This window comes from Cervus canadensis, chromosome 13 (assembly GCF_019320065.1).
Source record: "Cervus canadensis isolate Bull #8, Minnesota chromosome 13, ASM1932006v1, whole genome shotgun sequence".
Taxonomy (NCBI): domain Eukaryota; kingdom Metazoa; phylum Chordata; class Mammalia; order Artiodactyla; family Cervidae; genus Cervus; species Cervus canadensis.
In genome coordinates, this window is record NC_057398.1 from 2,833,234 (window position 1) to 2,856,903 (window position 23,670).

Here is a 23,670-nt window from a genome sequence, read left to right on the forward strand (position 1 = left end):
AGATACCTACCATGTCGAAGACGCAGTCTAAAAGTGGACCTATTCCGCCTTGGGAAACCATCAGAGCCTTAGTCTGGTTTTAAGATAGAGCTGTCATTCATTTGAAGCACAGGGCTGAGCCTAAGCAGGCTTTCCGTGGAGATACGGGTTGAGCATTCTCTTCATTCAGTCAGTGTTGATTGAGCACGTGCTGGCGGCAGCCTGCTCAGGAGCTGAACCCCGAGACAAAGCCAGATTCCCCGCCCTTAGAGAGCTGCGTCCTGGTGAGAGACCCCGGTCTTCTCTCCACATAGGCACCTCCTGGTGGCTCAGATGGTAAAGAATCCGCCTGCAATGTGGGAGACCTGGGTTTGATCCTGGGTTGGGAAGATTCCCTGGAGGAGGGCATGGCAACCCACTCCAGTGTTCTTGCCTGGAGAATTAACAGAGGAGCCTGGCGGGCTACAGCCCATGGGACTGCAGAGTCAGACAGGACTGAGTGGCTAAGCACAGCCCACAATAGTAAACCAATACGCCCATAAAGAGGGAAGAGCAGAATTCCCCATGCTATAGAGTAGGTTCTTGCTGATGACCTATTTTAAATAAAAGTGTGTCTGTCAATGCCAATCTATTCCCCCATCCCTGCCTCCTTCGCACTTTGATAACCATAAATTCTTTCTCTAAATCTGCAAATTTGCTTCTTTCTGTTTCTTATTTGAGTCTGAGTCTGTGTCTTATTTTCTACAAATAAGTTTGTTTGTATCATGTTATAGATTCCTCATACAAGTGATGCCATATGACATTTAGTTTCTCTGCCCGGTTTCCTTCACATAGTGTGGTCATATCCAGTTCTGCTCAATATTCTGTAATCACCTAATGGGAAGAGGATCTTAAAAGGAACAGATACAAGTACATATATCACTGAATCACTTTGCTGTATTCCTGAAACTAACACAACTAACCTCAACTACACTCCAATATAAAACGAAATCAAGTAAAACAAGATAAAGCAAAATAGATTAAAATGAAATAGGGAAAGGTATAGCAAACCACGTTATAAAGTATAAACCAAGCTTTGGTACCGTTCCATCCTCACCCTTCTTCCTTTCCCTTCCAACCTAGTGATGCCTGTCTCTCCACTATGCCGCCATGAGGACTTGACACTCATCTCCCAAGAGAGGACCAGAAAATAATGTCAGCAGGAAACCTTAAGCTTTATGAAAAAAAAAATAGGGATCATGGTTTAGGAGAGAGAAGAACTGGAAAAATACTAGGTCTTTTTTTTTTTTTTTTTGCTCCAAATGAGAAAGAGAGTCAAGTAAAATTGAAAATAATTTCTGAGGGCTAGAAGAAAAAGAGTGGGAGAAGGAAGCAAGAACGTCAGACTCAACTGAGGAGCTCTTGAAAGAGCAAAGGCACCGGGCCTGGGGAAGGAATGGCAGGACACCAGGAGAGAGGGAGGGACTCAGAGAGGAGACCTGCCCTTTCCCCATGTGGGACCAGACCCTGGGGAAGCTCCAGACAACCCTGCATGCCAGTAGCAGGCGGTCTGAAGTGTGGACCTGCCGGATGTTGACAGTTCGGACCTGACCCCACCCTTGGACCTCACTGTGGTCAATTCAGTGGCTCCAGGCGGGAGCAGAGAGCCCTGGGGAGCAGCGGGCAGCACACCCACGGGGGAGCAAGTTCCTTCGACAGCCCTCAAGGCCTTGGGACGCCATCTCCCCAGATTAGATGCATCCAAGGAGAAGGAGGCGTCCCAGGTGGTGCTAGTGATAAAGAACACGCCTTTCAATGCAGGAGACTAAGGAGACTTGGGTTGGATCCCTGGATCGAGAAGATCCCCTGGAGGAGGGCACGGCAACCCAGGTCAGTGTTCTTGCCTGGAGAATCCCGTGGGCAGGGGAGCCTGGCGGGCTGCAGCCCAGAGCGTCAGAGTCAGACAGACCTAAAGCAACTGGGCATAGCACACGGAGAAAGAGGCTCGCAGGAAAACCTGAAGTGATGGGGTTTAAACTTGTATTCACTAAGTGTCCTCAAAATTAACAACTGCTAACATTTTCTGCAAGGAGATTCCACCAGTCCATCCTAAAGGAGATCAGTCCTGGGTGTTCATTGGAAGGACTGATGCTGAAGCTGAAACTCCAATACTTCGGCCACCTGATGCGAAGAACTGACTCATTTGAAAAGACCCTGATGCTGGGAAAGATTGAAGGCAGGAGGAGAAGGGGATGACAGAGGATGAGATGGCTGGATGGCATCACTGACTCAATGGACATGAGTTTGGGTAAACTCTGGAAGTTGGTGATGGACAGGGAGGCCTGGCGTGCTGTGATTCATGCAGTCCCAAAGAGTCAGACGCGGCTGAGCGACTGAACTGAACTGAACATTTTCTGATATAAATTAAGTAGGCTCTCCAAACAGAGATTTGGTTAAATTATAAAAATAAAGACATATACATTTTTTATACCTAAATAATTCATTGGGTATATTGTCCATGTTACAAATATAATACACTGGGTGACATCCAAGTGCATAAAATGGTAAAATAAAAGTAGTATTTTTTATTATTAGAGTTTAGAGAACTGAGTCAGAGGTCATTTATCAATGTTCATGCTTTGATTTGTTTTCAAACTTTACTCTTTTAACTATCTTCTCTTATTTCACTGATAAAAATCAGTGTGAATCCTATTTTTTTTAAATTTCAAAATCAATAGTATCAGAGAAATTTGCTTTATGGATAGTTCATAGCAATATTTTAAATTTCCCACTTAGGGAAAGTTTATCACGGCTTTTTTTACATGAATGTGTATAGTCTTTGAATGTTTTAGCTAGTAAAATATGTTCAACCCAATTTTATACTTCAAAATATTTCTCATTGTGAAAAAACAGGATATTTCAAGAGAGGAAAGAGAAAATGTGCATTTTATTTTCAATGTCTTTGAACTATACCTGCTAACACCATGGGGAAATAAGACATTACTTATTAACAAAATAAATTACGCTTTGAAATAAAATCCTTTCACAGATTTAAAACAAGGGGGCAGCTCATAAATCTACAGACATTCAGGCGAGGTTAACTGAGAAACACGGCAATACAAGTTCCACAGCAGATCGCTTGTACAGCCCAACGGCCGAGAGAATAAAAGTGCTTCTGGGGTTCGGATCTTTCGGCTCAGTGGGTACCACACAAAAAATGTGACTCTTTGTGGTTTCCTTAAAAAGAAGTATTGAATCACCTTAGGTTAATAAAAGCAAAGAGGATTAACAGTGTTTTTAATCAGAAAGAGAATCCAGCTCTGCCAGAGTCTCTTTATTACAGAAAATTTAGATCACTTCAGACAGAACTGATCATGATTAAAAAGAAGTCCCTCATTCACTTCACGGCTGTTTCATCATGTCTTGTACCAAACAGATAAACAAGCACACACATAACTAAAGTGCATGTTTTCCCCAGGCCAAGTATTTCAGGGCCAGTTTTAACAAACACTTGGTTTCGGTCATGATTTTCAGATCCTCTCCCTGCAGATGGTCCTGTGATGGAGGTCCTGTTTTGTAAGGCTGTTGGAGGGGCCAGCCCAGCGCCGGGTAGGCTGGCATCTCACAACAGGACAGAATGCGCAAGAGGCGCTCTCGACCCCGATGCTTCGTGTCTGCTGATGCAATCTGAGTGGGGTTAGCTCGTTATGAAGTCACATCACATTTTAGAGACTTCCTGAGGCAAAAAGAAACACCCGTGTCGTTTCCACCTCTGCCTTGTCCATTGTGCACAGACGCCAGGGATTTGTGTCTGCTTGGGTCAAAATAAAGGACTCTACATTCATAAGCTCAGGTTGTTAAATCTAGCCAGAATTCTGCGAATTAAACATCAATTTCCAAGAGTACTTTGGAGGGTACCTGCAGAGTACAGAAGATGAAAGCATGGTGCGGACAGCACTGGGGAAAGAACCCAGAGTTCCAGCCTGGCTCCATCAGGAGCAGGCTTCCTGGGTAAATCACCTCGTCTCTCTGAGCATCAGTGTCCTCATCCGTAGAACCAGGGGTTGGAACCGCATGGCTTTTAGCCTCAGTACGATTCTAATGTGGAATGCTTCCCTGAATTCCATCTTATTAATTTTGTACCACAATTTAAATCTATTTTTAAAGCTGGATATTTTTCATCTGCCTCTGCTTTGCTAAGAGTACCTTTATTTTTATCCATGTGAGTGATAAAAATATTAAACAGCAGAACCCAAGCATGTCATAAGAAACCTAACTAGGGTGACAGTGATTCAGAGTGTGATAAACTTTGGGAGTGGTTACTCACTGCACCATGGGACGTTTCTTATCATCCACTCAGCGTTCACTTTTATCTGCAAGAGTATCATGAGAAACCTATTAAATGCCTTTTAGAAACCAATATGTCGTTCAGAGTGCATCATTAGAACTCTGAAAGTTTACCTGAAGAAAATCGAGAGTTACCTTTTATTTGTCTCAGGGCTGAAAAATAGTGGACAGGTGAGTCAGAGGTGCTATACAGAAGAAAATGAGATGCTGACTACTAGTTGTAAAATAAGCTGCAAGGATATATTGCACAACATGGGGAATATAGCAGATACTGTATTTTATAATAACTATGCATGGAGATAAGCTTTAAAACTTGTGAATCACTGTGTTATATACCTGTAATTTGTATAATATTATGCATCAACTGTACCTCAATAACAGAGAAAAAAGACATTGGAGAGACATATTCCACCACAAACACCCCCATCCCACTCCACCTAAAATACACACACCCACATGCGTGTTTATTATCATTTTTTTAACAAAAAAATTTTTTAAGTTTCATAATGTTGTGTTGCTTCAGGTGTCAAGTTAATATTAATATATATGTATTTTTTCCTGCTCTTTTCCACCGTGGCTTATCATAGGGTAATTGCATATAGTTCCTGTGCTTCACAGTAGGTCCTCCTTGCTGACCCATCCTACAGATAATAGTTCACCTCTGCTAATCCCGAACGCCCAGTCCGTCACTCCCCCAGCCTGCCTCCCCCTTCGCAACCACAAGTTCGTTCTCTCAGTTTGTGAGTCGGTTTCTGTTCCACAGACAGGTCCGTCTGTGCCGTGTTTTGGATTCCGCACATATGTGACACATGACGCGTCTCTTTGGAAGGCTCACTTCACTCAGCATGACCATCTCTAGGCCCACCCATGTTGCTGCGAATGGCATGTTTCATTCATTTTTATGGCTGAGCAATATTCCTTTATATTTTTGGGTTTCAGCTTTATCTGTCTGATGTTGATGGACACTTAGGTTGCTTCTGTTGTTGACTCTTAGTGTTGATGTGGGCACAGGCGTGACCTAAGGCAATGAGCCAGTCGTGGGGAGAGGAGGTGATGGAGAGCAGGTGATACTGTCTCGTACACAGTGGACTCTGGGCCTGTTTAGAACCCAGAGCGTGGGTTCCCACCCACCGATAATGGTGTAGCAGCCGCTGCTCCCCAGGGTTCAGCCTGGAAGCCACAGAAGCAGCGCAAAACCCTGCCGTGACATCACCCAGGAGGGAGCCAGTGACTCGGTGTGGAGGGATTGCACTGGAGCTCCTCCACACTGGAAGGGACAGTGCTTTATCTGGGCTGGCACTGACACATTTTCTCATTCTGGGCGGCCTTTCGTGCCTATAGAGCCTCTGCCAGCCCTGCTAAGGGCATGTAGACTGATTCATCACCATGATTTACGACCCCAAAGTGGTCTGGGTGTCTGATGAGGGAGATTTCAACATCAGAAGCGCTGTGAAAGTAGAAGTATTTTAAATTTACTTCCAGTTTTGCAATACTGATATCCTGTTAGTACATGTTTTGAACGCTGTGAGTATATGTATTTCTTCAGATGTGAGAGGTGCTATCATCTTTCCGTGTGATGGTTCCCTACTCTTGCAACCTGACAGTGAGTTAGAGCAGCTCCTTGTTTGTCTGGCAGCCAGAGATAGCAGCGACTTTCTCCAAGTCTCTCTGTCTTGCTAGCACCCCTGCTCCACAAAGGTTTTGCTTCGGGGCCACGCCCTAGAGTTGGTTTCTAAATCACATATCAAACCATTGCTGCAAATATTGAGCCAAACAGCAGTGATGCGAGTTATAGAGCATTATGTTTGAGCTCTCATGTATGTTATCAGAGATGTTTTCCAACTCTACCATACCTGAAACCATAGTGTGTTTGGATGCTCTGATTTCAGCAGAATAAAATTATAAATTTGGTCACAACAGCTCTGTATTTATTAACAATGTAGCAGGTTACAAACCAGTTCAATCAAATGATTATGACATGAGTCACTGATTCTAAACCCATCATCGTGGGTGAAGGACAGAAATTTGAAAAATATATTCTATATTATGATTTTATATTTTAAAAAATTAAAATCCAAACTTCAATAAAACTCAAGAAAAAATGTTGTAGGATAAATTCTCTGAGCACTACCTGATAATTTTTTATGACAGTGGGGATAAAGGCTTTATTTGTATTTGAGGGAGGTATCGATTATGCATGTTCAGAAACACTGGTACAAGCTAACTCTACTTTGCCCGTGAATGACTGCACTGTGCAATCATATTCTATTCTTTTTAATTGCAGTGTAGTTCGTTAATGGTGCTTTGTTAGTTTAAGGTGTACCGTGATTCAGCTACACATTTTCCTTTGTAGGTTTTTCCATATAGGTGATTACAAAGTGTGCTCTCCAGGGGGGTCCTTGTTGTTTATCTGTTTTATATATAATAGTGTGTATCTGCTAACACTAAATTCCTAATTCATCCCTCCCACCCCTCTTTCCTCTTTGGTAACCATAAACTTGTTTTCTATAATTCTATTTCTGTTTTGTGAATAAGTTTATTTGTATCATTTTTTTAGATTCCACATGTAAGCAAAATGATACGTGTTCTCTCTTTTAGATTCTACATATAAGCAATACCTGGCATCCCAGGTGGCACTAGTGTTAAAGAATCCTCCTCCCAAAGCAGGAGACGTAACAGCCATGGGTTCAATCCCTGGGTCGGGAAGATCCCCTGGAGAAGGAATTAGCAACCCACTCCAGTATTCTTGTCTGGAGAATTCCATGGACCGAGGAGCCTGGTGGGCTACAGCCCATGGGGTTGCAAAGAGTCGGACACGACTGGGTGACCAGCACTTTCACTTTCTCTAGAAGCAATACGATATTTGTCTTTTTCTGTCTGACTTCACTTGGGGTGATCATCTCCAGGTCCATCCATGTTGCTGCGAATGGCATTATTTCATTCTTTTTATGACTGAGTAATATTCCATTGTCTATTTGTACCACGTCTTCTTCATATTCTTGTTCTAGACTATATTATAATGACTTTCTCTTCAATTAGTATACATGTTTGGTATCTCTAGTTCAAAGATTTCACTATGAATCTTTTTAGAATATCCTTGGAGCAGTTCATTTACTAGGTCCTTCAACATTCATAAAAATGCCACTTGTGCTGTGAAAGAAACATGGACTCCTACACCTGTCTTCCTTGCACATACATATTAGTTGAGTGGCAAAAAGGGCAAAAAATCGAGGCATAGTTCTCTGGTATCACAGCGGGTAGCCTAGTGTTTCCTGAGTGAGTGAATGTTGTATTTGACCAGCTCATTATCTGAGTGTAATAGAAAATAAATACCATGAGCAGGAATTCTGTAGTAAGACGCCCACCCTTCCTGTTGACTCCCATTCCAAGCAATTTAACTCTGTCGACCAAAGAGATCTTGGAACTCACAGACAACTGGCATAATTGGGGTCTGGCATCTGTTAGGATCACAGCAGAAAGAACTGGGTCAGAGTCAGCTACTGGGGAAAGTGATTATTGCCTGGGGGAAAAGACCACAAAGAAATAGGTACTAGGATAACCCTGCCTTTTAGAGATTCGTGTGCCTACAGGTAGAAGGTTGACATCGTTATATCTTCTGGGCTTAGCCTACAAATCTCTTATTTTTTTCCTCTCATGATTGCCTTTTGCATTTTGGGAACTCATAAGAAGAAGACTGACATCATTCTGAGTGAGTATGCAAGTGTGTCCCAGAGCCCTGGAAGATCAAAGAGGAAATCAATGTGTCCTGGAGGCTGGAATAGTTCAGTGAAGCTACTGAGTGAGGAACCTTCCTCCAGGTGCTTTGGCAAAGAGCAGATATCCATGCCTCTAGACTGGGCACCAAAACCCTCGCTTTTCTTATCAGTGGGAGTCTCATCATTTAGGCAACTCTAACCTCTAGTCCTGAGATGCATGACACAGCGAGGAAAAAATAACAACCTTTTTAAAGTTTCCTGACAGCCGGGGAGGCAATATCAGACAGAATAATGAGGACACATTTGCAGTGAATCAGAACTGCTGGTGGGGAGAGATGAAAATCTGAAATAAGAGAGTTAAGTTCAGAGCACTCAATATTCAAAAGTTTTCTTACCCTGCAACAGTAGCAAAAAGAAATAAAACACAAGCTGTTATTTCACAGGAAGCAATATATTATCTAATTTGAAAAAGAAGATGGTTTGTATAGTAATCACAATAAGTGGTCTATGAGGTCAAGTACAAATATTATCTCGAATCACAATGCAAATATATATATAGAGAGATGGCAATCATGAGAGAAAAGGTAAAGAATTTAAGGCAAGATCTGAAAGATGAGATATAAATGACAGAATTTTCAGAAGGAGAGGAGAGGCAGCAATTAAATAGACTTGATTAGGAAATTTTCCTGACATAGAGAAAGGATCAAGCCTGCAGAGTGAAGTGACTTTCCTAGTTCTAAACCAAATTGATGAATATGGAAATGCATCAAACACATCCTCGCAAAATCTAAAGTCAAAGGATTAAAAATACACAAGCCTCCAAGCAGAAATAAAAGTTACAAGTGGGAGAAGTGTTTGGCCCTGTTTTATTATCTAATGAATAATGATTGAAGCATCCAGAAAAGAGGAGAAAAAAAAAAGAGCTACAACTCAAGAATCCTATAATCAGCTGGAATGCCATTTATTTGAATATACACAAGAGCCTGATGCTGGGAAAGATCAAGGGCAAGAGGAGAATGGGGAGACAGAGGTTGGGATGGTCGGATGGCATCACCGAACGTGTTGCGTAAGTCGCTTCAGTCATGTCCGACTCTCTGCGACGCTATGGACTATAGCCAGCCACGCTTCTCTGTCCATGGGATTCTCCAGGCAAGAATACTGGAGTGGGTTGCCATTTCCTTCTCCAGAATGAACATGAATTTGAGCAAACTCTGGGAGATGGTGAAGGACAGGGAAGCCTGACGTGCTGCAATCCATGGAGTTGCAAAGTATCAGACCTGTCTTAGTGACTAAACAAAAACAACAAGAATTTAGAAAACATATCACCCAAGTACCTGCATGAAAAAATACTTGGAAAAAAAGGCTCTTTCCAATCAAAAAAATAATTCTATAGAAAGGAAGATTAAGAGGAAAGAGGGGGGCAATCTGTGCACTTAGCCATCCATCAGTCCATGTTTCTGTTCATCAGTCTATAGCTTTATACCTTAATGCATAAACATCTAGAAGTGAGTGATTTAATGCTAAATAAAAAAGTCTTGAAATTGAAACAACATATTTCAAAGATTGTAAAGACCTGGTATAATTCTTCTGAAGTTTTAATATTTTTGCTAGTATTGTGAGTGATGCAGATGAAGGCAAAGAGAAGTGACTACTGTGCTGGGTAAGAAAGCGCATCCGGACCAGGAAAACGGTTGCCTTTTTCACATAATAGTAGAGGCACAGGTATCTAAGTAGATGAGCAGGAAAAAAGTACATTTATTATTAGCCGAATGGAAAATATGATTTAAATACCAACTGACAAAATAAAAATTGAAATAAGTAGCAATTTGATGAAATAAAAAAGAGAAAGGGGAAAAAAAAGAAAATTTAAAGTGAGTAATAAACATGAAATATATTGATCTTCATTCTAAATGTGAATGGAATATGAATTTTGCCAATAAAGGCAGATTATTATAGTGTCTCAGTGGTAAAGAATCCACCAAACAGGAGACTCCGGTTCAGTCCCCAGGTCAGGAAGATCCCCTGGAGGAGAAAATGGCAACCCACACCAGTATTCTTGCCTGCAGAATCTCATGGACAGAGGAGCCTGGCGGGTTACAGTTCATGGGGTCGCAAAGAGTTGGACATGACTTAGCAACTACACAGCAACAACAAAATATATAATACCCATGTGCATCACTTTATATGAGACACATCTAAAACAATTGACAGGAGAAGTTTGGAAGTAAAAAATTGGAGCCCAAAATAGGAAAAAATGCAATAAAACAGCAGAAGACTCAATATATTAGGAAAGGTGTCATTTCAGCTAAAAGAAAGATATGATTCAAGGACGAGCGTTGTATAATGATAAAAGCTACTACGTCTGAAAAGTTGTAACATTAATCAAATGGTGGGTAAAGAATCTATCTGCAACGCAGGAGACATAGGAGATACAGGTTTGATCCCTGGGTTGGGAAGATCCCCTGGAGAAGGAAATGGCAACCCACTCCAGTGTTCTTGCCTAGAGAATTCCATGGACAGAGGAGCCTGGCGGGCTACTGTCCATGGGATCAGAGTCAGAGAGTACTGAACGACTCATACTAAATACTGGGCATCAAAATTCTTCTGGCCCAGCATGAACCAGGAAGTCGCAGCTGAAATGATGACGAAGTATTACAGAGCAGCTCTAGGGCATGGGCCAAACAGAGCCCTGTCTCCGTGCTGTAGAAGCTCCGATTGACTTGACGAGATGTTTAAGGCAGCAAATTGGGTTATTTTAATTAATCTGCTCCATGGCTGCATACAACCAAGGAACGAAAACCTGTTAGAAACATCTTTTTTATGCATGTCTGGTTGAAACATGCCCAAAGAAAATGTGTCCTAAAAGTCTAAGAAGAAGGACTGTTCACTCATGCCAAGGGTCATCCTCAGGCAAAATAGTAGAACTGGCAAGGTCTTCTTCTGTCCTTCTTCCTTCTCTGGTTGAGCGCTCCTACCCACCACCCCCATTCTCCCACGCTGATGCCAGAAAATGACCAGCTTAGAGGGCACCTCCGAATACTGTTCTGAAAATAACTGGGTCTTTATTCCAATGATCAGAAACCTGGGAGGGAATGGAAACTCATCTGATTATCTAAGTCATAGTTTATAGTACTCAGGTGTCTTAATTCTTACAAATAGTTGGATAATACAATTAGAGAGGTGACATCAATTCACTCTGCTTTACGGGTAACCGGACTAAAATAAGGGCTTCCCAGGTGGCGCCAGAGGTAAAGAACCTGCCTGCCAATGCAGGAGACATAAGAGGCATGGGTTCAGTCTGCGGGTCGGGAAGATACCCCGGAGAAGGGCATGGCAGCCCACTCCAGTATTCTTGTCTGGAGAATCCCACGGACAGAGGAGCCTGGCAGCTTACAGTCTAAGGGGTCGCACAGAGTCAGGCACGACTAAAGTGACTTATCACGAGCACAGACTAAAATCAAATCCTCTGAACCCACTCATTTAATTGCTTGATGTAATCCATGACATACTAACTGACTTTTGTTCATAAGGAAGAAAACTGTGAAGATTAAAAAAGGGAGAGTGAATTAAAATGATTCATTTAGAACACACAATTGGCTTAGATGTAAAAAGAGAGAGAAAGGGAGAAAGGGAAGACAGAAGGGAGAAGGAAGGAAGAAAAGAAGGAAGAGAGGGAAGGAAAGAAAAAAGAAGGAAGAAATAAAGAATCAACAACCTCTGTGGGGGGTAATTTATGAGATAGTGTGTTTATGTAAAGTGAATATATTTCCTTTTATGCTAATTATTTAAAATCATATTTAAAGTATATCCAATTGCCAGGTGCTTGAAATCAGTTGATGGGAAGAAAGTTGTACATGTTATATGACTCAGTTCAGTTCAGTCACTCAGTCGTGTCTGACTTTTTGCGACCCCATGAACTTCAGCATGCCAGGCTTCCCTGTCCATCACCAACTCCCGGAGTCCACCCAAACCCATGTCCATTGAGTCGGTGATGCCATCCAACCACCTCATCCTCTGTCGTCCCCTTCTCCTCCTGCCCTCAATCTTTCCCAGCATCAGGGTCTTTTCAAATGAGCCAGCTCTTTGCATCAGGTAGCCAAAGTATTGGAGTTTCAGCTTCAACACCCAAGACTGATCTCCCCTAGGATGGATCTTTTTAATTATGGGTTGTACTTTAAAATTTTGAAGTGATATTTTAAAAACACTATGGAAAAAGTACTAATGGACAATTGTATGTTTCTGAGATACTCACTTATTATCTGCTATAACTTGTAAGTGAAATAGAAAAAAATACAGTGGATTTCTGGTATAGGAAGATGAATTTTTAGAGCTATCAGAATGTACATGTAATTGAAAGTCAGAATTAATCAAGACTACTGTCATCACCACCTCCAGTATAAGTCTCCAGAGCTACTTTTCCAGAGAAAGTAAAGAACAGATCAATGTCAGTAGAATGGGTAAAATATTTGCCACTTTCATTATCAGGAACAGTCAGGCAGTCAAGGGCAGTGGTCCTCTTCCTAGATGTCAGATGTATGGGCCCCATTCCCTCTTTCCCTGTCAAATTGCTAAGCAGCCTTGAAAGAGAAAATTCATTGAACGGAGCCTCAGTTTCTTCAGCTGTTAAATGACAGGGTTGGACTGGAGAAAAGCTGTAATTCTTTTTAGTCCTAAAATAATTATGGTTACAGTATCATAGCTAAGTAGAGACATTGTACAGTCTTTAATTATCGGTGGTGTTACCATACTCCAGCCCTATGGAACTTCTTTAAGCGTTGCCATATCCACAATAGAACAATAGCCTGTCATTTAAAAGAAAAATATCTCCAATTTTTCCCATCCTTGCTATTCAAATTTCTTTTTTTTTCAAAATGAACCAGAACCCAGTTTCCGTCATTTTATGAGGAACAAGCAACAAATTCCCTTCTCAAACATACACACAGGCAATATATACAATAATCTTGATATTTACTTTTGAATTAAAGATTGAACATAGGCTGATGGAATACAAGTTGAATCTGAAGAGTTTGTAGTTTAGAATTCAGTTCTACTCCACTCACTGAACTTGATTCTTTTGAAATATCTCTTTGTAACCCAAATGCCATGAAGTGAATTAGCATGAATCTTTAAATTTTGTGAGGAGAAAGAATGATTAGAGATGATTAACCAAAACTCAAGCAAATTCAGTTGCTCTTCATTTTTATCTTCTTTTCAGTAAAATCTTTCATGCTTCATTTGGCGAGAGGGGAAAGAAGGATGCCAAAGCCCTTACGGCTCCCTCTTCAGTCAGACATCTATTTTCCTAAAATAACAAGTGTAGCTAAGAACTTCCCCTGCGTGGGGTAAAGGAGTCAGGTACTTGGTATCAATTTTTCTTTTTATAGCTCTTTCACTACACTTTTCCTAAAGGATGCCATATATGATGTCTCTAAAGTGGCGTGACTTTACATAAATTTATATTTATGCACAAATCAGCCACACGTATACTGACATCCGCTCTTTTGTCGACTTCCTCCCCACTCAGGTCACCCCAGCACGTTAAGTAGAATCCCCTGTGCTATATAGTATGTTCTCATTAGCTATTTATTTTATACATAGTAATGTATACGTCTCAGCCTCAGTCTCCCAATTCCTCCCAGGCCCCTAGACTTTAAAATCCACATTCTAAGTAAATGTGTAAAGAGAATCTGTTCCCAGTGACATTACAAGCAGAAGACTCTTACAGAAGCATAATAAATTCTAAATGTGAGATAATTAAATTTTCTGCGGGAAATGAGAACACAATATATGTAATAGAAACATAAATTCCCACTTGGTTATATTTTAAAACATTTAAAAAGCAATATGATTCTTTTATCAAATGACATTTATTGTCTGCCCACCAGCCACTTAATTTAAAAAATTATGTTAATCTTTAACAGGCCATGAAGTAATAAAAGTAGTAGAACATTTGAATCAACATGCTTTCATAAAACCATGAACAATATAAGATGTAGCTGACAATTATGCAATTAAGTGGGAATGAGGTGCTTTTGAAAGTTTATTTCATACATTCCTGTACCATTTGATTATTTTATATTTGTAATAAAATACAGACAAAATTTAAGGAAAAAATAAAATAAGTTGATAAAATCAATTTAAAATCATCATACAGCCTTTAATGTTTTTTATACAAATCAAAATGTAATCTTTTGTCTGCATTATTTTTATTAATCTTAAAATATTTATAAATGCCATAAATAGCAGCTTCAGATGTGGTATCATTGTTTATTCTCTTGAGAACGAGTCCCTGTTTCTCTTTCTGCCTCTGGCCCCCTCTGTCTCTCTGACTCTGTCACTCCTTCTGTCTTGATGCATACACGTGTCTGCATGTATGCACATCTGATGTACAATAATGAAATGGTAGCCAAGCTTTGACTTCTTTCTATGTGTCAGCAGGTTAAATATTGAATATGTATTATCTCATTTATTACTCAAATAACCCTTAGGAACTATTACAAATATTATGATCTCATTTCTGCTGATGGGCAATCAACTTGGAGAATTTGAGTCATTGCCTAAGGTGACCCAGCAAAGGTGAGAGAAGGCGAGAATAATGCTTCACTCATTCCTTCCAAACACTTGCTTGATTCCAGACCTTGTGTCTGTGATTAACTGGGTGTGACTGACAATAAATACACACCCACGTACACAAGGGTGGCAGCTTAAAAGAAGATTAAGCAGGGTGAGCCCATGAGCAATGGCTGGGTGATGGCACCTACGTCAGGGTTGAAAGTGAAACGTGAAAGTGTTAGCCCCTCAGTCGTGTCCAGCTCTTTGCATCCCCACGGACGGTAGCCCACCAGGCTCCTCCGTCCATGGAATTCTCCAGGCAAGAAGTCTGAAGTGGGTAGCTTCCTCTGGGGCATCTTCCCAACCCAGAAACTGAATCTGGGTCTCCTGAATTGCAGGCAGCCCTACATTAGGGTTGGTGACCCACAAAGACTTTTCTGAGAAGATGACATTGAAGCTAAGATTCACATGTCAAGAAGGAAGTAAGCATAAGAAGATAATGCGGGGGTGAATCTTCACATATTCAGGGATATCCGGGGACCAGAAGGGAGGCCATTGTAACCACTGCATGCCTAAAGGGGGAAGAGACACAGGAAACCAGATGAGCGAGACCAGGGAGGGACCAGGCACATGAGATACATTTAGGTGTATTCAGTGTTGTGGGGAGAAACTGGAGCATTTTAAGTGGAAGGATTGTGCAATCTGAATTTTATTTTAAATGGATATCTCTAGCTGTTATTTAGGAAAAATGAATTGTAGGAGAAGAAAGCATATGAAATCTGTATTCATAAGAATTACGTGTGGATACAGATATGTGTAGAGTCACAGACAACTATAAGCATATTGGCTTTAAGATATTTACTTTTTAAAGGATGCGTTTATTATAATGATAATCCTGAAATTATCACCTTGTGGAAAAAGCACAAAATTAGGGTGTATCATTTTAAACTCCCCCATTCAGTCTAAAGCTGTTAAATTGTTGAAAACTGCAAGATATTTTTTAAGTATTTTAGCAAACACCATTATGAAAAGCATATTTACAGTAATGTAGAATTTAATGTGCTCTTTTAAATATCACGTTATGACTTTTTTGACAATAGAATTTCCTATTCTATAGGACGCATGCTTTAAAGTAATTTTCCAAAATGACAACACAAATTCTTGCAAGTGAACACGCTTTTGATGTAGACTGATTTGATAACAGTTTCTGAATGCTAATGGCATGTTTCATGCAAGACAGAGGCACATTAAGGAATAAAGCATCAATTTGTTGTGAGGCTTTTATTCCTTTTATTTATTTTCAGAGATTTTTGAAGATAGAGTCCCACTTTGAAATCTCTGATTATAAAAGATCATTTTCATCCTATCGTTAGTGCTTTAGATTCATATGTAAAATAAATTTCCTATGATACTAGTTCTTCCTGGTTTATATGGTGAAGATCTGAAAACATTCTTGTGTTAAACTGGAGTCCTGCAAACGAATAATTTTAAATCGCAGAATGTTTAGAACACTGTTCTGAATCTCAATTACATTTAAACAGTTTTTAGAACAGTTTAATACCTCTAGATACACTGGCAATTGCTACTATTAGAGAATTAGCCAATTAGTGTAGAATATGGATGTCATAATCATGCATTCTTAATATGGGCAGAGCAGACACAGGAAATTATATCCCCAGCAGAATACACACCTGAATCCTTCTCGTGCTATAACAGCACTACCATATGTAATAGTAAACATGATTACATTTTCTTTAATGTTTAGCAATGCTAACAAAAGCATAGCTACCTTTCATGAAAAATTTGATGTTCCACAAAGCATACAGACAAGCTAGACTCTCTTCATGTCAAATGGAATGTTTATTTCATATCACTTTCTACTTGTACACAATTTTTTGAAGAATTGAAAAGGATTAAATGATTAATCAACGTTTTTGTGTTTGTTAATTGAAATCACCCTATAGATACAGACAAGAATTTTGAGTAGGGCAGATAAAAACTTCATTATCAATAGAAAACTGAAAAATCATAGACCATGAGGAAATGAAGCTAAACTGCTTCACCTCTATTTTAATATTTAGGACCTTGCAAAAACTTTTAGGAAAACTGTTATTATTAGTGTAAATATTAGTTTCTAAATATCCACATGTTGTTTCCAATACCATACATTTCTACCATTCTTCGGAAAACTTCATATATTTCACAGCACAAAGCAGTTTGAGTAGATTTAGAAAATATAAATAATGGAAATTTAACTCTATTTCTCTGCAATATTTTCTGGCCCAATCAGATACCCACTGAGCTATGTATTTCTTTGTGAAACAGAAAGTTAAGAATTTTAATATTCCCAGTACCTAAACTTTTAGTTAGCTAGTTAGTTAAATCGCTCAGTCGTGTCCGACTCTTTGTGACCCCATGGACTGTAGCCTACTAGGCTCCTCCGTCCATGGGATTCTCTAGGCAAGAATACTGGAGTGGGTTGCCATTTCCTTCTCCAGAGGATCTTCCCGACCCAGGGATCAAACCCAGGTCTCCCACATTGCAGGCAGACGCTTTAACCTCTGAGCCACCAGGGAAGCCCTAAACTTTTAGGCTCAGTTATTTTCTAAAGTTTTATTAATTTATTAAAATATTGATTAATCTACTAACACATGCAAGGCAGTGTGCTAGGTCCCTTGATACTGAAGATGAATTAAGCACAAATTCTGCCTTTTGAGAGGTTATGGCCTAAGAGAGAAGAAACACATCCAAAATAAAAATATGGAGGATCCATCACGTGGCAGCAGGTCCAATCACATGGTGCTGGGGTTAAGAAATGGGAGAGACTGCTTTCTCAGACATGAGAGTATTTCTCAAGGTAAGTGGGGCTGAGCTAGAGGATATGATAGAATTAAAATTCCTGATCATATAGAGAAAGACTTTTCAGGCCTGAGGATGTGTATTAGCTTTCTGTTGTTGGATAAGGAATCACCACTTATTTGCAGCTTAGGGCATCGCAACTTATCTCATGGTTCACTTCTCTGGGCCTGGAATCTGGGAACGGCTTAGTGGAGTCCCTGTTTAGTGTCACAAGATTTCTGTCTCGGATTCTGCCAGGGCTGCAGTGTCATCTGAGATTCGACCGGGGAAGATTCTGCCTGAGTTGGTGGAATTCAGTTCCTTGTTTTGAAGGACTGAATACTTCCATTTCTTATCAGCCTTCAGCCTAGAGGGGACACCTCTGTTCCTTCCCATTTGGACCACCCAACCTCTGCCATGCCTGCAACATGGCAACCTAAGTCTTTAAACTCAGAGAAAGATGGGGGTCTAGCTGTTGACACAGTCTTCACATGTCGTCACAGACATGTTGTCAGAGACCTCTTGTGCCCACTGCTGTATCCTATTTGTTAGAAGAGAATCTTGAGTCCTGACTATGTTCTTGGGGACAACCCTAGGCAAGGCTGAGAATACCAGGAGATGGGATTATGAGAAGCCACTTTAGAATCTGTCTTCCACAAGTTGGGAGATGGAAATTCTGGTTTGGCTGTAAACTGTGACACATAACAACCAGTACAGTCAGGCTGGGAAAGAAGTTTGGATTCAGATCATGGGGTGGGGAGTTGAATGGCCTGCTCTGAAGTTGAAAGTTATTTTATGTGCAAGAGGAGAGCATGGTATTACTTTTGAACAGGGCAGAAAAATGAATGGAACTAGGCTTCAGAAAATGTAATCTGGAAATGACTTCTAAAATGAATAAGGAGAGAAAAGAGTAGGCTTCGAGGAAATGTGAATAATTTATTAACTTGTTGAAAGAATGATTTAAATAATGAGTATTAGTGGAGAATATGTGGAAAATTCTGAAGGAGATGGGAATACCAGACCACCTGACCTGCCTCTTGAGAAATCTGTATGCAGGTCAGGAAGCAACAGTTAGAACTGGACATGGAACAACAGACTGGTTCCAAATAGGAAAAGGAGTATGTCAAGGCTGTATATTGTCACCCTGCGTATTTAACTTATATGCAGAGTACATCATGAGAAACGCTGGACTGGAGGAAGCACAAGCTGGAATCAAGATTTCCAGGAGAAATATCGATAACCTCAGATATGCAGATGACACCACCCTTATGGCAGAAAGTGAAGAAGAACCAAAGAGCCTCTTGATGAAAGTGAAAGAGGAGAGTGAAAAAGTTGGCTTAAAGCACAACATTCAGAAAACTAAGATCATGGCATCTGGTCCCATCACTTCATGGCAAATAGATGGGGAAACAATGGAAATAGTGACAGACTTTGTTTTTGGGGAGCTCCAAAATCACTGCAGCTGGTGACTGCAACCATGAAATTAAAAGACTCTTACTCCTTGGAAGGAAAGTTATGACCAACCTCTACAGCGTACTAAAAAGCAGAAACATTACTTTGTCAACAAAGCTTCATCTAGTCAAAGCTATGATTTTTCCAGTAGTCATGTATGGATGTGAATTGGACTATAAAGAAACCTGAGCACCAAAGAATTGATGCTTTTGAACTGTGGTGTTGGAGAAGACTCTTAAGAGTCCCTTGGACTGCAAGCAGATCCAACCAGTCCATCCTAAAGGAGATCAGTCCTGAATATTCATTGGAAGGACTGATGTTGAAGCTGGAACTCCAATACTTTGGCCACCTGATGTGAAGAACTGACTTCATGGAAAAGACCCTGATGCTGGGAAACACTGAAGGCAGGAGGAGAAGGGGACGACAGAGGATGAGATGGCTGGATGGCATCACCGACTCAATGGACACGAATCTGGGTGAACTCCGGGAGTTGGTGATGGACAGGGAGGCCTGGTGTGCTGCAGTCCATGGGGCTGCAAAGAGTCGGACACGACTGAGCGACTGAACTGAACTGAATACGACCAAAGACTCAGAGTTTAAAACTTTGGTCTGTTAAAAAAAAAAAAGGAGACATGGGCTCTGAGATGCTTGGGGGTGGGGTGAGCCCCCATGATACCTGACTAGGAAGGGAAGCTAGACTGTGCACATGTTAATTAGGATCTTCCAGAGGGTATACACTTTAAAGGATTGGTAGGAGCTTAACTCTGCTCAGTACTCCCAATTGAGATATGGGAACATAAATGGGAAAAAATTGGAAAGAATAGATGCATTTATAACTGGATCACTTTGCTATAAAGATGAAATTAAACAGCATTGTTAATCAACTGTACTCTAAGACAAAATAAAAATTAAAAATAAATAATTAGAAAAATAAGAAATATTGGTAGTAGTTGGTCTAGAAAAATATTGGGTAATATATTTTTTCGTAGAGATTTTGAACTTTCATTTGATAACTACTGACAAAGGACACTATCAAAATAGCATAAAAATAAGGAAATAAGTCCATAAGGAAATGCTATTTTGTATGTGCATTCTATAAAAGAAATGTAATTCTGGATAAAGAACAGTAAGATGTGGAAATAAACAGACTTTAACCACAAAGGGACATCAGAGAGAGAAAAATAATTAATATTTTAATCCCAGGTGAATAAGAGATTAGCAATAGCTAGAAGAGTAAGGGGTATTGGAAAGGGGCTAGGTTTTAAGGCTAAATGGGGAAAAAGAATTAGTTTGCACATATTGAATTTGGAGGATGTTTAGAACTGTGAGTGAAGATGTGAAATGCACGGCAGAGCCCGTGGGCCAGAAGCCTCTGCAGAGTCACCAGGTCGAGGTGGCCACTGAGTGTGCAAGACAGGGTGCGGCTGCCAGGGAGTGGTGTGATGCAGAGACTGGTGTTCACACGCATCTTTACAAAGGATCTACGTTTCAGAGATGTCACGGGATAGCAGAAGGGGACGAACTTGAGAGAGAAGGAACATAGTGGTCATAAAGTTAATTAAAAGAGAAAAGCAACAGTAACACCCAAACCTGGAAAGGTACCTTGAAGGAGATACAGTTTAAATAAGAATCGCAATCACAAACCCCTTGAAAACACAGGAAAATAATCTTGGAAGCAAGTCACGTGTAAAGTAATCAGGAATGGGGCCTGAGCATGATGAAACAGGGGTGCCCTGTATCAAGTCACGGACTTGAAAAAATACATTTATGTAAAACAGTGTCCATGTAGAAAATACCCTAGAAACCTTAATTTCATCTATAGGATGGCACTTTGCGATCTCTGGTCTAAAATAAGAAATGGTTCAGAGAGGAGAATTATGAAGGATTTGAAGAATGTCATTGGTTTAAAAACACTTACTGGAGTGGAGTTGTTTCACACTGCCGTGTTAGTCTTGGCTGTTCGGCAAAGTGAGTCAGCCGTGCGTGTCCATATGTCCCTGCTTTTCGGATTCCCTTCCCGCCTGGGCCCCTGCAGAGCGCCTCGCAGCGCCCCTGTGCCGTCCAGCAGGCTCTCATCACCTGCCTGCCTCACACAGCATCAGCAGTGCGCATTCCTCAACCTCCATCGCCCGAGCCTCCCCACCCCGCTTTCACCCCTTGAGGTCCACATATTTTTTTTTTTTCTAGAATATCACTGATTTTGAAATTAAGAGGTCATTGGTTATCTTAGATATAGTTCATTGACTGGTGAAAAGTACAAGATTTAAGGAGAAAAAGGATGATCAGGAAGCAAAAACTTTGTCCTATTTTGTCAGCAACTTAAGACCGGGGGGAAAACTGCTTCACGGAGTTGCAAGGGCAGCCAGGGGAAGGTCATAGCTGGTCACGGGCCGCAGGGGAGTGGCAAGACGGACAGTGTCCCAGCTAGGGGCAACCCAGAGCTGCGTGAGGCCGGCCCTCATCAGAACTGTGAGCTGGAAACTCCAGCGCCGAACGGGCGGCGGCTCCCAAGGAGGAGGGTTACAGCAGCCAACCCTAGGGGCTGGCATCTCGCTGTTTCACCGGAGACGGCAAAAGATGCCCTCCGTCTGCCTCGCTGGTCTCCGCAGGGCTTTACGTACCACTCAGGGCGTTTAGAATCAGCGTTTATGGGAGTTCAGTGGCTTTACAGTGTTGCAGTAGTCCCTACTGTAACAAAGTGGATCCAGCAAAGTGGATCGGTTGCACATACACACGTGTCCCCTCCGTTTTGAGCTTCCCAGTAGGTCACCACGGAGTTCTGAGCGCAGTTCCCCAGGATACAGTAGGCTCTCATGGGGCATCTCTTTTATACATAGTATCAAGGGGGTATATATGTCAATCTCAGTCTTGCAATTCATCCCACCCCTCTCTCCTCCTTGGCGTCCATTGGCTTGTTCTCTACATCTGTGTCTGTATTTCTGCTTTGCAAATAGGATTATACATACCATTTTTTCTGGATTCCACATATATGTGTTAACATATGATATTAGCTTTTCTCTTTCTGACTCACTTCACTCTGTATGTCAGTCTCTAGATCCTTCCATGCCTCTACAAGTGACCCAGTTTCATTCCCTTTTATGGCTGAGTCATATTCCACTGCATAAATGTATCACATCTTCTTTACCCATTCCTCTATTGATGGACACTTCGATTGCTTCCATGTCCTGGCTATTGTGAACGGTGCTGCAGTGAACTACTAACCTTTGAAAGGTGGAGGGAAGTGCACTCAATGGGTTACAGTTTGATCAACTCTTTGAGTGCCCGGGTGTCTGGGTCTGTATTTTTAGGAGACATGCGTCATGCATGATTGTGTTCTGGATGACAGCATTCTTGGTGAAGGAGCTGTGTTCCAAAAACAAGAGGGATTGTGAGAAAATCGGGGCCGGGGACAGGACGGAGGGGCTGGAACCAGGGTCACAGAGGGAGGGATCAGCTTTGGAGACCACACACTTCTTTTTCTGATTCTGGAGGGAAAGGGGAAAGCGGGCATGGGGATGGAGACACGTCTGGAGTGGAGCAGAGACGCATCGACCAGGCTGTGACTGAAAACCTCTGGGCTCTGCAGCATCAGGATAATCACATAAAACCTTGGAAACAGGTGGATCACAGACTGTGCACGCCCCTGTTGGTTTCACAATTTTGCCCTGATGAAAGATGTGTGGTTGTACTGAGAAAAACAGTGACCCACGTGCCCCAGTTCACCTGGATGATTTCGTGCTCTTTGCTTAGATTGAGTCATTCAACGAAGATTGATGGAGGTCCTGCACAACTCCACATGGCACATGTACTTTTATCTTGATTTTTATGACCAGAAAAGTAATGTTTGCTCCTTGTGAAAACCGAAACAGAAGAAAGCGAACACCGTATTGTTTAATCAGCAAGTCCTTCTAGAGTTTGTAACGTGAGGCAGGCCTCCACCCCAGCTAGGTCCCCAGGTGAACATGCTAAGTCACTTCAGTCGTGTCTGAGTCTTTGCAACCCCATGGACTGCAGCCCACCAGGCTCCTCTGTCCATGGGGTTCTCCAGGCAAGAATACTGGAGTGGGTTGCCATGCCCTCCCCTAGGGGATCTTCCCCACCCAGGGATCAAACCTGCATCTCTTATGTCTCCTCCATCGGCGGGTGGATTCCTTACCCATAGCGCCACCATAGAGGCAAGCAAACAGACGTGACTCTTGCCTGTGAAATTTATAATCTAGTGGGAGAGATTAAATTCTTCCCACTTTTTCCCCATCAACCCCCTAACCCAGGTAAGCACTCCATAGTTCTGTGTGTGTTTTGCCAACTGTTTTTCAGATTTAACACAACTGGAATAGTTTTATCACACTCTGACAGCTACATTTTTCTTCTTCACTAAGGAGAGATTAGGTTTGTTTCATCCTCTATTCAGAGACTAATTTTGAGTTTTTAGACAAGATGACCCAAAAAGGGTGGCAGAGAAGGATCTTAGTGTTACAATGAATTTCAAAGGTGATCCCTCTCCTTATAATCCCTCCTTAAAATTTTCTCATTCAAAGCTGTATAATCAAAAAGGTGGGTTTACATCAGGTAAACACATTCATTAATTTATTCCATCACATTTTGAGAGCCTACTTTGAGCAAGATGATATTCTAACTACAGTTCACTCACCAAAGCAAATTTCCATGAAAACCTAATTTTTCAGGAACAAACAAAACCTGCAGAGAAAAGCTAATAATAAAGAGTATTGTGAAATCAGTATGTTCCAGGTTAAAAAAAGAAAATTAGAATTCAGGAAGGGAACAGGAGGTGAAGCAGAAAGGACAC